General features: G+C 40.6%; 1 protein-coding gene across 7 annotated transcripts in view; it reads right to left on the bottom strand.

The window, feature by feature from the left end:
• The window catches only part of STAU2 (staufen double-stranded RNA binding protein 2), a 353166-nt gene that overhangs the window by 188731 nt on the left and 147524 nt on the right, over positions 1-16911 (bottom strand). The gene's annotated exons all lie outside the window — the stretch shown is intronic.

Here is a 16911-nt window from a genome sequence, read left to right as displayed (position 1 = left end):
AAGTTTTCCCTGTACTTGTGTGGGTTTCCCCTGGCTTTTGCAGTCTTCTCCCACATACCAAAGACATGCTGATGGCAGCCAATTAACCAAAATCTATTTTTTTTTTTTCAAAATCAACTAACTGCAAATGGAGACTGTACAATGTAAGAAAAGCTTGGCTGTTTATATTGTACATACACAGGGTCCTTTAATGAAATCTCTGCTCATGTAGAGAACAATGTCTGGAATGTGTTCATGTAAAATCCCAAAATGAAAAATAGTTGTATAGCATATCAAACAAAATCCAAACCAGTGTGTGGAGTATGCCAGTATGCTCTTTTGTTGGCCTCCGAATATTGGCGTGGATGACTTGGGCGAAGGCATGTTAGCACCAGAAAATTCAGAACAAAATTTTTTGGCATTAAGACGTTTGTGGTATTTCAGTTCATACTTATCACACCCAAAAAAAAAAAACAAATAGTAAGTTATTGACCCTTAAAGAGAACCAGCCACCAATGATTATCTGCAATAAACTGAATCTACATTTGTACCAACAGTGAATCCCTTCCTCAGAGATTACTATTATTTAGTTGTACTCTGTTTTCCAGATCAAAAGAATAAGGTTATAAGACTTTTCTGTCTCCTGCCTGAGTTTAGTGTCGGTAACAGATACTGAAACAGCCATACAACAAAGGTGCTGAAGAATTACTAAAAGAAAACAAAATAATTTGTTAATTCATAGTTTATCCTCTTTCTGCAGTCCAGACAGTGTTTGTTGTCAGGTCTGAGCTCAAGCAGAGGACAAAATAAAGCAGACCACACATGGATCAAAATTCAGCCAGTTCAGCAGGGAGTGGCCGAATTTCAATCCATGTATAAGCAGGAAGGTTGTACAGAAATTGGTCTAACAATCGACTACAGTACAACTACCCTGTCGGATCTCTACTCCATCAGCTCCATTGGCTATAGCCTGCAGTGCTGACCAGTGTATTCTAGTGGTGGGGAAGTCTCCCCGCTGTCAGAATACAACAGCTCAGTGGGAAGTATTCCCCCATTCACATGGAGTGTGTGGATGGGAGAATAGTCTTTTTTCGCTAAACTTGCTTGTTGAGGGGAAAAAAAATGACCCAATCTATGGGCTGCCTAAGCCTCCATGGGGTCCTAAGACCTCATAATGAGCAGACATCCACTTTGACATGAAGAGAATACAGCTGAGCTGTTTAAAAAACATAAGAATTGAGATTCAGATTCTTAAAAATGTAGATTCCTGACTGGTTCTCTTTAACCATTTCCCGTCCGGTCCATGTACATAAACGGTTGGATGGGAACAGTGCAGGGGCAGGTGGCCATTTATAAACGTCCTCCCCCCGCTTCCCTGCTTGTGCATACTCCCTGGGAACACACAGCACCGCGATCCGGTGCCCACTGTGTCAGCAGAACACCGATCGTTGTACGGGACCTCTGTGTGAGGTCCCGATCACGTGATCACTGATTGGCCAATCAGTGATCACATGAATAGTAGTAAGCAAGATGTCACTTCTGACACATTGCTTACTACGTGTGAAATCTGTGAATGATAACAGAGGTCACATGGCACAAGGCTATTCACAACAGCCTTGTACCATGTGACAAGCTGTGACCAATCACAGCACACACAGTATTTCTCAATGGCTGCAAGAATGCAGTAAAAGAGGAGAAATGATTGCTTTTACACCCATAAAGACTGTAAAAAGCAATCAGTAAAAAAAAAAAAAAACCTTCATCGCCCCTCACAAGTAGTACAGTGTCACTATGGTGACACTGTACTGCTAGGGTGACAGTATGTTAAAAAAAAAAACAACAAATAATCTAAAAAAAAATAAAAAAAGATTTTTTGGAGAATTATAATTTTTATAAACTAATTTGGGTTATTTTTTTTACTAAAAAGAGAACTGAATACATTTTGGCCAAGATTTATGAAGAAAGATTATTTATTTGCTAAATTTTATAACAAACACTTTTTTTTCAAAATTTTGGGACATTTTCATTTATATAGCAAAAAAAATAAAAATCCCAGTGGTGAATAAATACCACCAAAATAAAGTTTTATCTGTCTCAAACAAATGCTAAAAAATTCATATGGGTACAGTGTTGCATGACCGCGCAATTGTCCTTCAAAGTGTGATAGCACTGAAAGCTGAAAATTGACCTGGACAGGAAGGGGGTAAAAGTGTCCAGACTTGAAGTGGTCAAAGTGCAATTCCAAGTATAGATTAATATACACCATTAACATAAATATGTGTTTAATGATTTACCTACCAAAGAATTAACAACTTCTACTAGGCCAGTGTTTCTCAACTCCAGTCCTCATGGACCCCCAACAGGTCATGTTTTCAGGATTTCCATTATTTTGCACAGGTGATTTGATCAGTTTCACTGCCTTAGTAATTACCACAGCTGTTTCATCTGAGGGAAATCCTGAAAACATGACCTGTTGGGGGTCCATGAGGACTGGAGTTGAGAAACACTGTACTAGGCAGATCATTGCTACTTCCTAATTTAGCTCACTGGAGATTGGTGAAGATGCGGACTGGTTGCCATGTAACAATAAGGGCCCATTCACAGCTTTCCACTATGGTGTATTAACATGCATTAAGTCAAGTGTTAACATGGGTTACATTAAAGTCAATCAATAACATTATAGTTAAATGCAGCTTCATTATCATTAAATCCTTGGCATGGTTCAAGTGCCATGACCACTGCCCCAGTTTTCCTCTTTTAAGGTGACTCCTTTCTCTTGCAGATGTACATTACATCAATAGAAACACAAAGCTCCATAGCCTAGGATGATAGGGCTCTTCCTCCCCACCCCCATCCCTACAGCTAACAGGCTAGTAAGGCTGCACTGTCCACTGATAACTCTTTCTTGTGAAGACTGGAAGTTCAGGGAAGCAACACTGAAAAAAAGCAGGTGCCAGCAGCACTGAAAATTGTAAACTGCAAGTGCTGGGATAGGAATTTACCAAATACTTTACCGGGGAATATTTATTTTATTGTGATCAATGTATAAACTAAAAACAAACACTGAGTGTTTAATACTTTAAAGAGTAAGTTCACCTTAAAACAAATAAAAAAAATAATAAATGCACATTTTTTTTCTGAGAACATGTAAAGCATTACACCTGCGAACAGCAGATCACAGGTGCAATGTTAGGCTCTTGCAGACTGTCAATACACTGCCCGCACCGCTGATTCAGCAGACAGTTACTGACATCCAGGAGAAATCCATAAACTGTGAGCACGCTCACCAGTGCCCTTGCAGCTTGAGAACTACAAGCTGCAATGGCTGACGGAAGTTGTAGTTCATTCATTCACAGAACTCTGTGAATGTATAACTCGGTCATGTGGGCAGAGCCCTGGGTGCGGAGAGAAGATCCCTAGCCTGCCATCACAAGGAGGCAGCAGATCAGCGGGAGAGGAGGCATATGCTCAACATGTTACATGTTATACCCTAAATATGGGTGTAACATGTTGAGAACGTTAAACTTATTCTTTAAGGCACTGCATTCATTGAAATGGGCTGTGAACCACACCATAATGGACTGAAGATGTAATCCTTCATCAACCTGTGTATGTATTACTACTTGTCCTGTGTTACTGCCAGTCATTGTTCTTGCCCACTCCATAACTAGAACACCTTTGGTTAGGTGTCATACCATAATGTAGAAATAGGAAACAATAAATCTTGGCTTGATTTATTAAGACCAATGAGGAATCTTCAGATATTACCTGTCTCCATATCACAGAGCTGACTGAGTAACATATTTTACCACTATTAGCATTATACAGGTAACATAACAAGCACCAACCTAAGGCCTCATTTACATGTGCGGACGAGGGGTGGTAAAAGCAGGTGGTTGACCCGCAGTAACCACTGAACAACAAGTTACCATGGCTGGCGGCCATGTTATTACACACTGCCGCAGCAAAATGTATACAAGAGGCTGCATTTAGCAGGAAGTACTGCCATCAAAAGACACCCATTCAAGTTAACACGGTGCAACAGTGCTGTATACATGTGTAATGGGCTTTCAACAGCTAACACAGGCAATGAGACATATTGCCTCTGAGATGCATGTCAAATGCCTCTGAAGGGGGATCTAACATGAAAGGGTGGTAATTGTGTAAAGGAGGCTTTAGGGGGGCCCCATGGACACCGCAATAACAGGAAAATCTCCTACCATGCAGGGATGACCTCAAAAACCTGAATGCATAATTTACAGCCATGCCAATGATCCATTGTGTTGGCCCATCCAATTTTCCACAAAATAAGGATCAATTCACGAAGATGCACACGTAATTTAATAATAAACCAATGTGCCGTAACTTGAATCGTCTGCCATAACTCATTGAGGCATGGACTCCACTAAACCCCTGAAGCTATGCTGCGATATCGGGCACCAAACCATCAGTAGCAGATCTGTGTTGTTTACACACAGGTCTCTCCCCTGTCCACTTTACCCAGCAATCGCCAGCTGACGGTGGGCATTCTCTGACCAGGACCCGGTGATTGACACCTCTAGTTGCCAATAGCGGCGCAGGTAGGGAGGCACATGCGCCACCTACCCACGAGAGCAACACACACACATATGATTCTGCGCAGCTCTGCCGCCCTGTAGCAGTAGTTCTACTATAGGGTGGCAGGAAAGCGGTTAATGAATGTGTAACAAATAGGCATAATTCACTACAAAGGATATCAAGGTCCAGTTCTTGGTGAGAAAGATTTTAACACAGGAATGCAAGTATCACTGTGGAATGAAGCAGTTCACTTAATGGAATCTATGCCAGGGACAGCTACCTGTCACTTTAGACAAAACATTTTTTTGTCTATACCTAGTAAATATCTTTGCTTGTGATCAGAATGTTGTTTTGTGTGGGCTCATAACAAGTTTCAAATAATCTATAGAAGATGTAAACAGCATCTTTGCACAAGTAGGTGCTCCTTCACACCACAACTAAAGCCATGAAGTTATGAAAGTTATTTCTAAAACAACTACACATCATGAGTATTGCTACACGACACATTCCAGAGAATGGCAATATGAGAGAGACAGGTAGAAACATATCTCTGTACAGCAATAACAGAAAATATATTCAAACATATATGCTCATAGAATCGCAACTTATCTTGGCCAGATTAGTAGGTGACTCTCACATAGTTTGGCTGAATTGACATACAAGAGAATGGTTTCCAAACCTTGGCATATCCTGTACTATGTATATGTATGCTCATTTCATTATAAATTGCCATGTGTCCCACTCAATTTGTGTGCTATCAGTGGCGTAGGGTAGGTTGTCAGTGCCAGGGGCAAGGCAGGTAATTTGCACCCCCTAACCCATGGACTTTTAGCACTCCTTGAGTCCCTTCCACTAGAATATTATTAAACACCTTATGGCATATTTTAGGATTATTCGTACATATATATGTGGGCTTTCTAGTGTATTTAATAAAAATATTGTATATTTAATATTAATGAATATACTAAGGGAAGAATATATATTATACTGGTGGTCCTTACCCAAGAATGGGAGTCCAGGGATGTGCTATGCCTACCCTGCTGCTGCATACATGCTGCGGCCTGCCCACTGGCCAATCCAGCGAATCCTTCAGTGCACCCACTTTTATTTTAACACGCTTACAACTTAGTATATGAAAATGAAATGTGTATTCAAAGTCATCGGCACTTTCAAAATTTATATTTTGGCCAAACAGCAGCAAAGAGGGTGCCCCATATAATCAGCAAAGAGACATCCCAATCCAGCAAAGAGACAGCCCCAAATATTCAGCAAAGATGTGGCCGAATGCAAAAAAGAGACATCCCCATATATTCAGCAAAGAGACATCCATAAATATTCAGCAAAGATACAGCCAAATACAGCAAAGAGACATCCCTATCCAGCAGAGAGACAGCCCCATATAGCAAAGAGACAGGCAGACTGAAACCTGGACATATTACTCAAACATGGACTGTCTGGACTTCATATTACAGTGGGCCCCCATAGAGACCCCCATTAGATCAGAGTACCCTTATATTAGCACCCCTCCCTTATGAGAGTCTCTAAGGGGAGTGGGGGGATGCTGATATAAGGGGACTCTGATCTAATGTTGGTGGTGGTGGTGGGGGGGGTGCTGAATGCTGATTTAATGGTTGGTCACCTTATATTAGCATCACCCTTACAGAACCAATTAAGTCAGAGGCACTTTTTTATTAGTACGCCCCACCGCTTAGAGACCTCCATTAGGTCCCACATACAGAGCGAATCAGTCATCTCATATCAGTGTCCCTTGCCCATAAAGACCTCATATTAGCTCGCAGTTATCCAGGAATTGTGGGAGCCAGAGTTTGGGGGTGGAGCAGCTCTGCTGTAGCATCATTTTCCTCCCACTAGAAGGGGGAGATACGGGGGGAGTCAGAGAGAATGCAGAAGCAGCAGAGGAAGGCATTGCTGTGCTGGACCAAAACAGGATTGGAGTCCTCACTGGTGCTGCGGTGAACTGAGAGCAGAGCACCCGACACTTGCTTTGGCACTGGGACAGAATGGTTGGACTGGAGATATCTGTGTCCAGGTTCCAGCCGGACTGAAACCTAGTCACCCAGCATGCTCGGGACATTGTGGTGTTAATTTTAGCACCATGCACCCCTCTAAATGTTCTACCCAGCTGCCTCTCCTCTCCCTGCACAATGCCACTGTGTGCTATTACCCTGCTTTAGCTGTGCTGGGTTTCATAGGCTTAAACAGGTCCAATCTGCAAACTACTTAAATGTAAGCCACGCTTTCCAAATGTCCCCAGACCCATAACAGATATCTAATTGTTTGATTAAATGAACATACCCCCATTTTAGCTCCTGAAGTAGAAGACAGGATTGGAGTAGATTTAGTCAGATAACCTAGTAAATACATTTAAGTAGAACTATAGGCAAAACTTTTTCTTCATTTTGGATAGAGTAAGGGAGAGTTATTACCCGTCAGTTTATTTTTTGCCATATGTGTCCTATTTGAGAGATTTAACTTCACTACCTGCCCTATGGCCAAAACAGGAAGTGAGAGAAAATCCCTGCAAATTAAGGGAATTTCTTAGGGAACCCCGGGTCACCAAAACTATTGCACCCTTTGGAAGAGTTCCCCTCTTTTTTCTGGGGACATCCTAAAATTTGGGGTTTCTTATACTTTCACTTTTGATGATAATGGTAAACATGACAAAGAGAGAGGGTGAACATCCCTAATGAGCACAGAGAACAATAAAACCCTAAAAGGTATTTTAATTTATCTCCATGCTATACCAAACTAAAAAGAAAAAAACTTTTGCTGTCACCTGCTCTGTGCAATGGTATTGCACAGAGTGGCCCTGAGATTCCTCTTTTCAGGTCCCCGCCTGCAATCCTGGCTCCTCCTCTTCTGTGTGTCTCCATAGCGAGCCGGTTGCTATGAGGAGAAGTGTTGCGTGCTCGCTTCTGCCCTGTGTGTCTACTGAGCCGAGCTCCATAAACACACACCACAGGACTTAGCCCCGCCACCCCACTTCCTCTTCACCACACTTGAGTGACAGCAGCAGGAGTCCCTGTGTGAAGAGGAAGAGAGGGGAGAAGAGATGTAGCTGTGCACAGCGCTGATCTTTTCTTCCCTCTCTACCCCTTCACACAGGAAAGGGCGAGCACAAGAAACTTAAAAAACATTAAGGTATAAAAACATTTTTAGGTATAGTATCACTTTAACAGTGTTTTGAAGTACGGCACATGTGGGCCACAATGGGTCACATTTCAGCAGGACGCTATTGACATGGCAGTTCATGTTGGTAATTTAACCCAAAGCTAGCTTCCACTCTCTTTATGGCAAAGCCCTAATGAGGTGAAAACTGCCAGGGAAAGGAACCAGTCTAGAGATGCATCATCTGTCAAACTATTAAGGTTAAGAACTTCTTGATATGCAGCTGACTTATGCCTTTTCCTATGGGAACTGATGAGATTGAAAAGCAAGGTGGTGTGCACCCAGGGCAAAAGGCTGCTAACTTTAATCAGGCTTTGAAGTGGTGAAATCCTCTGGAAAAATAACAAAAAGTAACTACTGCATTTTACATATACTAGTTTATGGACTTGCTATATACCATTTAGATTAGGAATCATTGTATTTTTTGGGAATAAATAATATAACAGACGTTTTACCAATAATCAGTTGTTGGATTAAGTATTAATTGCTATCTTGATGCTCACATTGCTATCTTGATGGAATACAGAACAAAATAGGTACATGTCCGAGTCTTTTTTGGATAAAACGTCAGAAAGAAAAAACACAATGTTCTATTAATAATGTTTAATCATATTTCAAAAACTATAACCTGTCTCCAAGAAAATTCCATTTCATCCCAAGTTCACTTTAGTAAACTCCCCCTCCCAATCCTATTTTCTTGATCAGAAACATATCCTCGCCTGCAGGAATGTAACAGGAATACACCACTTGAGCTTTTTTTCTGGTGATTTGTCTTTACCGTTTTGTATTTTTAGCTTACCTTAAGGGGTAATTCCACTTTCGTGTGGGAAAAAAAATAGCAAATTAAAAAAATATATACAGCATATACAATTGCGACACAAGTCATATTGTACTTGAATGTTATTAAAAATGATCTTTCTTTTTCAATCTGCAGCACTGTAATTTTCTGTAAAATGCAATATGGCTACCTGGAGGCCTTATTTACACAGAATGTGTACAGAATGCACCCAAATACATAATTTCCTGCTTGTAATTTCAGAATTAATTTTCAATATTTTTTATCTGCTAATACAGCCATCTTGGGCGCATTCAGTTGAATATCATACTAGTGCCAATTTTAGATAGGTTAATTGGCTCCCATCAACATGTCTGAAATATGGGAGAAGACTGAAAAACCCAGAAAAAAACCTGCGCAAGTATAGGAAGAACCTGCAAACTCCATGCAAATAATGGACCTCAGTGCTGCAAGGCAGTAGTGCTAACCACCAAGCTACTTCTAGTTATAGGGTGATGAAGTGCTGTCCCTTATCTACTAATTGTGCTCCTTTGTTGTCACTCTATTACACACTGCCAATGGAGACTAGAGGTGGCCGATTCAATGGGCTTTGAGCATGTGTCTGATATCTGTTCAAGATGCTTCTGAGGTCATTCATAATTCATTGATAAGTTTGTTTGACCCTGACTTTGGTTGAGGGTAATGTTATCTTATGAAGTTACTGTTGGATTTTGGGACTGCCACATTACTTTTTAGGGTATGATAATGTACTTTTTTAAATTTTGGGTGTCTTTTGCATGTGAATTTTCTTCGCACGGACATTGTTTCTGCCCAGAGATGTTGTACTAAAATTATTCTAATTGAAAGAGTAACTCCACTTTTGTTGAAAAAAACTTCCCCTCTAGGTGATCAATGCACATTGCAGCGATGTTACCAAACTTTGTTGAATATGCCTACCTTTTGTTATTCTGAAGGAATAGGTGTTGGATTTATACTTATCAATCAGCTGCTGCACCTGAAGGGCTCTACTGAGGAAAATTGCAGGATCTGCATCCCTTTAGATGTGATTTCCTATTGAGAGCATCTCCCCAAAAATGACAGTTTTGTTGCGGGGGATGCCTGAAATCTGACTTGTGTCATAGTACAGACTAATGGGAAAATCAGTGAGTCACTATAATGTACAGCGCTGAGCAAACCTCTTGGCGCTATATAAATACTGTATAATAATAATAATTCCGACATTATATTTTTTTTTCAAAATCAACTAATTGCAAATAGAGATTGTACAATGTAATTAAAGCAGGCAGTTTATATTGTACATACACAGGGCCCTTACGTATATGAATCCTCTGTCCACATAGGGAATAAATGTCTGGACTCTCTTCCTGTAAAATCCTAACATGATAGATAGTTGTATAATGAATCATACAAAATCCAAATCAGTGTGTAGAGTATGCCAGTATGCTATTTTTTTGCCTCTGAAAATTTGCATGGATGATTTGGGCAAAGGCATGTTAGCACCAGATATTTCAGAACAGAATTTTTTGGCATCAAAACGCTTGTGGTATTTGAACTCACACTTATCACATCCAACCCCCCCCCCCCCCCCCACCTCTCAGAGGTGACAAGACTTTTTTTGTCTCCTGCCTGAGATCATGGCTGGTAAAAGATACTAAAACAACCACACAACAAAAGGTGCTGAAGAATTACTAAAAGAAAACAAAAAAAATAGTCCTAGATTGTAAGCTCCAAGGAGCAGGGCCCTCAAATCCCTCTTGTATTGAACTGTATTGTTGCTGTATTGTCTCCCATTATATTGTAAAGCGCTGAGCAAACTGTTGGCGCTATATAGATCCTGCATAATAATAATAATTTATACATTTATCTTTCTTCTGCAGGCCAGTGTTAGTTATCAGTCCTGAGAGAACAAAGAAAATCTGGCCATTTATGGATCGAAATTCAGCTGGTTCAGCAGGGACCGTCTGAATTTTGATCTATGTATAAGCAGGAAGGTTGTACAGAAGCCGATCTATCGATCCACTTCTGTACAACCCAACATGCATTATGTCAGGCGTTAACATGAGTCGCATTAAAGTGTCAAATAACCCCCTCGGTATTTTGGGGACTTTCAGCAGCTGGTTCAGTCACTTAGTTTATAGTTAAATGCAGCTTCTTTATCCTTAAAGCCTCACCATGGTACAAGGTTTAAGCTTGACCACTGCCCCAGTTTTCCTCTCTCAGGTTGTCCTGTATCTGAGCATCAATAGAAACACAAAGCCCCATAGTCTAGGATGGCAGAGTTCTTCCCTCCCACCCCCTCCCCCTTTTCAAGCTAACAGGCTGACTACAGACCGCACTGTCCACTGTTAACTTTTTCCTGTATAGACCAGAAGTTCAGGGAAGCAGCACTGAGAAAGCAAGAGACCAACAGAACTGAAAAAGGTAAACGGCAAGTCCTGGGATAAGTTTCACCAAAAAGTTTACCAGGGACTATTTATTTTATGCTGTTTAAACTAAAAACACTAAAATATTGAGATTTACCATTATTTTAAGGCAGTGAATTCATTGAAATGAGATGTGAACAACACAATGGACTGAAGATTTAAGTCTCCATCATTCTGTGTATGTATTACCAAAATGCAAGAATAGAAAACAATTTTATTTTCTTGGCTAGCTTTATTATGGCCAATGGAGAATATTCAGACATTGCCTGTCCCCATATCACAGTTCTGACAGAGTGAAATATTTTACCTCTGTTAGCATTATACCGGTAACAGAACGCACACCAACCTAGGCCTTGTTTACATCTACAGACGAGGGGTGGTAAAGGCAGGTGACTAAGCTGCAGTGACCACTGAACCACAAATTACCATGGCTGGTGGCCATGTTAGTACACACTTCTGCAGCCAAATTTATACAACAGGTTGCATGTGGCAGGCAGTATCACCACCAAAAGACACCCATTCAAGTGAATAGGGCCACGCCACAACAGTGCTGCTTCCATGTGTAAAGAGCTTTCAATAGTTAACCGGTATTGAGGCAGTGACCATATTGCCTCCTAGCTGCCTGTTAAAACCTCTGAGGAGCAATCCAATGCGAAGGGGTAATAACTGTGTAACGGAGGCCTTAGAAGGGCCCCATGGGCACTGAAATAACATGAAAATCTTCTACGGTGAAAGGATCAAGTAAAAAACCTGAATGTATTATTTACAGCCATTCCTATAAGACACTGTGTTGGCCCATGCATTTTTCCACAAAGTAGGATCGATTCACGAAGATGCACATATAATTTTAAGAGCGTTCCTTATCCTACCTTAGAATCATTTACTCAATAAAATGGTAAATTCTCAAACATATACACCGATAAGCTGTAACATCATTCTGACCACCCACCTTAATCCACTAAGGCATCAACTCCACTAGGTCTCTGAAGGTATGCTGTCGTATCTGGCACCAAGCCATTAGCAGCACATCCTTTAAGTCGCAAAGTGATGCCTCCATGGATCAAACTTGCTTTTTCAGCACATCCCACAAATGCTTGACTGGATTGAGATCTGGAGAATTTGGGGGTCAAGTCAACACCTCAATGTTATGTTCCTCAAACCATTCTTGAATTCATCAGACCAGGCCACCTTCTCCCATTGCTCTGTGCTCCAATTCTGATGCTCATGTGCCCATTGTAGGGGCTTTTGGCTGTGGACATGTGTCTAAGCATGGGCACCCTGACCGGTCTGCAGCTACGCAGCCTCATACACAACAAACTGTGATGCGCTGTGTGTTCTGACACCTTTCTATTGGAACTAGCATTAACTTTTTAAGCCATTTGAGCTACAGTAAATCTTCTATAGAATCAGACTACATGGGCCAGCCTTTGCTCCCCACATGCATCAGTAAGCCCTGGCTGCCCAAGATCCTGTCGCAGGTTCAACCCAGGTTTTCCTTCCTTAGACTACTTTTGGTAGGTCATGACTACTGCAGGCAGGGAACATAATACAAGAGCCACAGCTTTGGAGTGCCGCTGACCCAGTTATCTAGCCTCTATAATTTGGCTCTTTGGCTCAAAGTTTTGCAAATCCTTACATTTGCCCATTTCTTCTGCTTTCAACATATCAACTTCAGGGACAACATATTCACTTGCAGTCTAATATATCCCACATACTTTCAGATGCCACATTAACTAGATAATCAATGTTATTCACTTTACTTGAGAGTGGTCATATGAATAGCCATGTTATGGCTAACTGGTGTATAAATTAGTGAAATAGTGATTAGTGAAGTAGTGAGCCTCTTCCTTTCTGGTATGCTCACAATAAACCAGTGGGCTTCCCTACACCATTCATATCACGTTGAATCAAAAAAACAAAAAAAGGGATGAGGCACCACACTTGCTCTTTCGCCTAAATACAAAACAAATGTGGAATCTCTATTTTGCCAACAAAATTGATATTGGCCTATTGAAAGTTTCAGGTCATCACAAATCTGTATTTTATGAATGGGCAACAGTGGCTAAGTGGTTAGCACTTCTACCTAGCAGCACTAGGGACGTTGGTTCAAATCCCAACCACGGCACTACCTGCCTGGAGTCTGCATATTCTCCCTGTGCCTGCGTGGGTTTCCTCCCACACTCCAAAGACATGCTGGTAGGTTAATTGGCTCCTACCAAATTGGCCCTAGTAGGTGTATGTATGAATGTGAGTTAGGGACCTTAGATTGTATGCTCCTTGAGGGTTAGGGACTGATGTGAATGTACAATATACATGTAAAGAGCTGCATAAATTGATAGCGCTATAAGTACCTGTAATTAATAAATAAATGTCCACCTCTTATGGTTGCTTTCCTCAATAGACACCTCAAATCTCTTCCCAATTACCACCATTCAAAAGCTAGTAATATTATAAGGAGTGATAATCTGTGTGATCCTTGGCAGTTAAGCCCAATGTATCCTAGATTGTAAGCTCCAAGGATCAGGCCCTCAAATCCCTCTTGTATTAAACTGTATTGTCTCCCATTATATTGTAAAGCGCTCAGCAAACTGTTGGCGCTATATAAATCCTGTATAATAATAATAATGTATGCAGACATTTCACAGGATAACAGTGATATCCCTGAGCTACACATGGCTGCATCAGTAGTATCACATAAAGGCTGGAAACCTTGTTGAATAAAGTATACATGCCTGATTAAACAGAAATTCCACTAATGATTTGTCACCATTACTGAGCAATGCCTGTAACATGCGGATGTCATTTTACTAAATGTGCATAAAATATACAAAAAAGAAAAATATCACTTTCTTAGTCAGAAAGATGAGGATGACCAGGCCTTTGCTTATTTTATGTAATCAGTGTGAAGAGGAGAGCGATTTTCCCTCAGGAATGTTTTATGAGTGGCCGCTCCTCTTCTGCTGATTAAACATACTGAATCATTGCCTCATAACAGGGAGGCTTCCAATGATGATTGCATCATGGTATATGCATGCTACTGAAAAATCAATGAGGCTTGACAGTAAGCCATATATATTTAATGTGCGTATAAATTCTAACACATAACCATCTTTCATTTTACAGTTTAAAGGTAATGGCTACACGGAGGTTTATAGAGCTATTTGGTGGAGGGCGACAATATTTTAGAAAGGGGGTTAGAGATTCATTTCAGTATCACTGATAACGTGCATGGAGGGATTCGGTAATTCACACAAACAAACATTTCCTCAGAAAACACAACCACTCTTCACAAATCTAAAGATGCTTATCCAGGTGCAAACAAGTTTGTGTCAAAAATGCTGAACCCATACCACAATAGTAAAGGTTGAGGATATAGCAAACAATGCAATATATATATTGACAAAACTGAGTTTTACAGAACATTTGTTTAGCTCATTACATGAAAGTAAGGTTAACAATATAATTTAGATTACAAAAGCTTCAGTTTTACTCAAATTAGTTGATGCAAAAATTAATACACCCCACAACAAAAACTACTACTAGTATTTTGTATGACCTCCATGATTTGTAAGGACAGCAAGTCTTCTAGGCATGGAATGAACAAGTTGGTGACATATTGCAACATCTAACTTTTTACATTCTTCAAGAACGACCTCTTTTAGAGCCTGCATGCTGCATGGAGAGTGATGCTTAACTTGTCTCTTCAGGATTCCCCATAGGTGTTTGATTGGGTTCAGATCAGGAGACATACTTAGCCACTGGAATCATTTTCACCCTGTTCTTCAGAAATGCAACTAGATGTGTATTTTGGATCATTGTCATGCTGGAAAAGTGCACGACGACCAAGGGCACGGAGTGATGGTAGCATCTTCTCTTTCAATATAGAGCTGTATATCTCTGAATTCATGATACCATCAATGAAATGCAGCTCCCCAAAACCAGCAGCACTCGTTCAGCCCCATAGAACGACACTGCCACCAACATGTTTCACTGTAGGCACCATGCATTTTTCTTGGTACTCCTCACCTTTGCGACACCATACAGTTCTGAAGCCATCAGTTCTAAAAACAGTTATCTTGGTCTCATCACTCTAAAGTCCCAGTAGTCTTATTCTTTTTCAGCATGGGCCCTGGCAAATTCTAGTTGGCCTTTTTTATGCATGGGATTTAGGAGAGGCTTCCTTTGTGGAAGACACCCATGCATGCCATTCCTCTGCAGTGTATGCCGTATATTGTGTCACAGGAAACAATCACCCCAGTTTGGATTTCTACTTCTTTAACGAATTGCAGTGAACTTCCAAGGCGATTTCCTTCAACTCTTCTCAACAGAAGACGCTATTGTCGAGGTGTTAACGTTCATGTACGGTCTGGACGTCTCTGTGAGATGGTTGCAATTCCATCTTTGGTAAATTTTTGTATCACTTTTGCTACAGTATTCTGACTAATAAGTAAAGCTTTGCTGATCTTCTTGTAGCCTTCACCTTTGTGTAAATAAATTATTTTCTTTCTCAGGCCTTGTGACATTTCTCTTCCATGTGGTGCCATTGCTGACAACATGAAATGGGAAGGGGTTTTCTTCATTAAATAACGCCCTTTTATAATCAACTGTCTGCTGGACACAATGAATAATTAGACTCACCTGTAGTTGAATTCTTGTTCTTTTGTCTAAAGTTTGCTTTGCTCCTAAGACTTTCATTGGGGTGTATTCATTTTTGCAACATGGTCTTAAAATAGTTTGTTAGGAAAAATACTTTTTTTGTGTGTGCAAATTAACAAGTCTTGTTTTCAATCACTGGCCCGTATTTGTGGGAGTATTTTGTACTATAGTGTCCCATAGAAAATGTTGATTCTGAAAGAAAGGTTTTCGGACAAATCTGTTGGGGTGTACTCATTTATGCTGAGCAGTGTGTGTGTGTGTGTGTGTGTGTGTGTGTGTGTAAAAATAACGTGAATGACAGTACATGCAGGAGAGGTGTACGATAGTACGGTAGTATTCTAGGAGAGGTACGATAGTATTCTAGATGAAATTATACCATAAGTAGGGGAATATCCTGAGAATTTAGCAATTGTTCCTTTTTTAAATATTGGGCTTCATTGGAAGCCTTTTAAATGAGGACACCATTATATGAATATGATAAATTAACAGGCATGTGATTTTTAGATAAATGATTATAGTTGTAATGAATGTAACATGCCGATACCTCAAAAATCCCCTATTTGGCAATTATGCTTTTAGTAACAAACTGATGGGGTGTGTCGTCTTTGGATCTAGTGCAGGGATTCAACTGCATCCTATAGGGCATGACAGTGGTGGGCAAAATGTAAGTAAGAATGGTATGACAGGGTGCAGCATATGCAGGACAGACGTATGAAAGGTATGATAGTGGGCAGTATATGCAGTACAGAAGTATGAAAGGTATGACACTGGGCAGTATATGTAGGACAGAAGTAAGAAAGGTATGATAGAGGGCAGTATGTGCAAGACAGATGTATGAAGGGTATGACAGAGGGTAGTATGTGCAGGACAGAAGTATGACAGTGGGCAGAATGTGCAGAAATATGAACAGGCAGAAATATGAAGTGTATGATAGAGGAGAGTATGTGCAGTAGAACAGGGCAGTAGACAGTATGTGTGGGGGATAAGTGGAGAGTGTATCTTTACTTTAATAAATCTGTCGTCAAGTGAAATTCCAGTCCCTTCATCTTCTGTGTACAGGAGGAGGGGTCCTTTTTTAGGTGTCCAGGTTGCTTGCATAATGTGGACATTTCCATTTCGCTGTTCAGTGCCAGGGTTCTCTCTGGATCCAAAAAAGAATTCCTAAAAGGTGACACTGGAAAAAGGGGACCACCTGAGGCATGCACATATGCGTTGCTGGATTGTGTGCACTCATCCCTGAGCTGTAAAGCTGGAAACTATTGCATTACAATGGGCTTTTGGACTGTTGCTCTTCCTCAAAGAGGAGAATAT

This window comes from Staurois parvus, unplaced genomic scaffold (genome assembly GCF_062004578.1).
Source record: "Staurois parvus isolate SC_StPar_1 unplaced genomic scaffold, SC_StPar_1.0 ptg001302l, whole genome shotgun sequence".
In the NCBI taxonomy this organism is placed as follows: domain Eukaryota; kingdom Metazoa; phylum Chordata; class Amphibia; order Anura; family Ranidae; genus Staurois; species Staurois parvus.
This window is presented reverse-complemented; position numbering and strand designations above follow the sequence as displayed.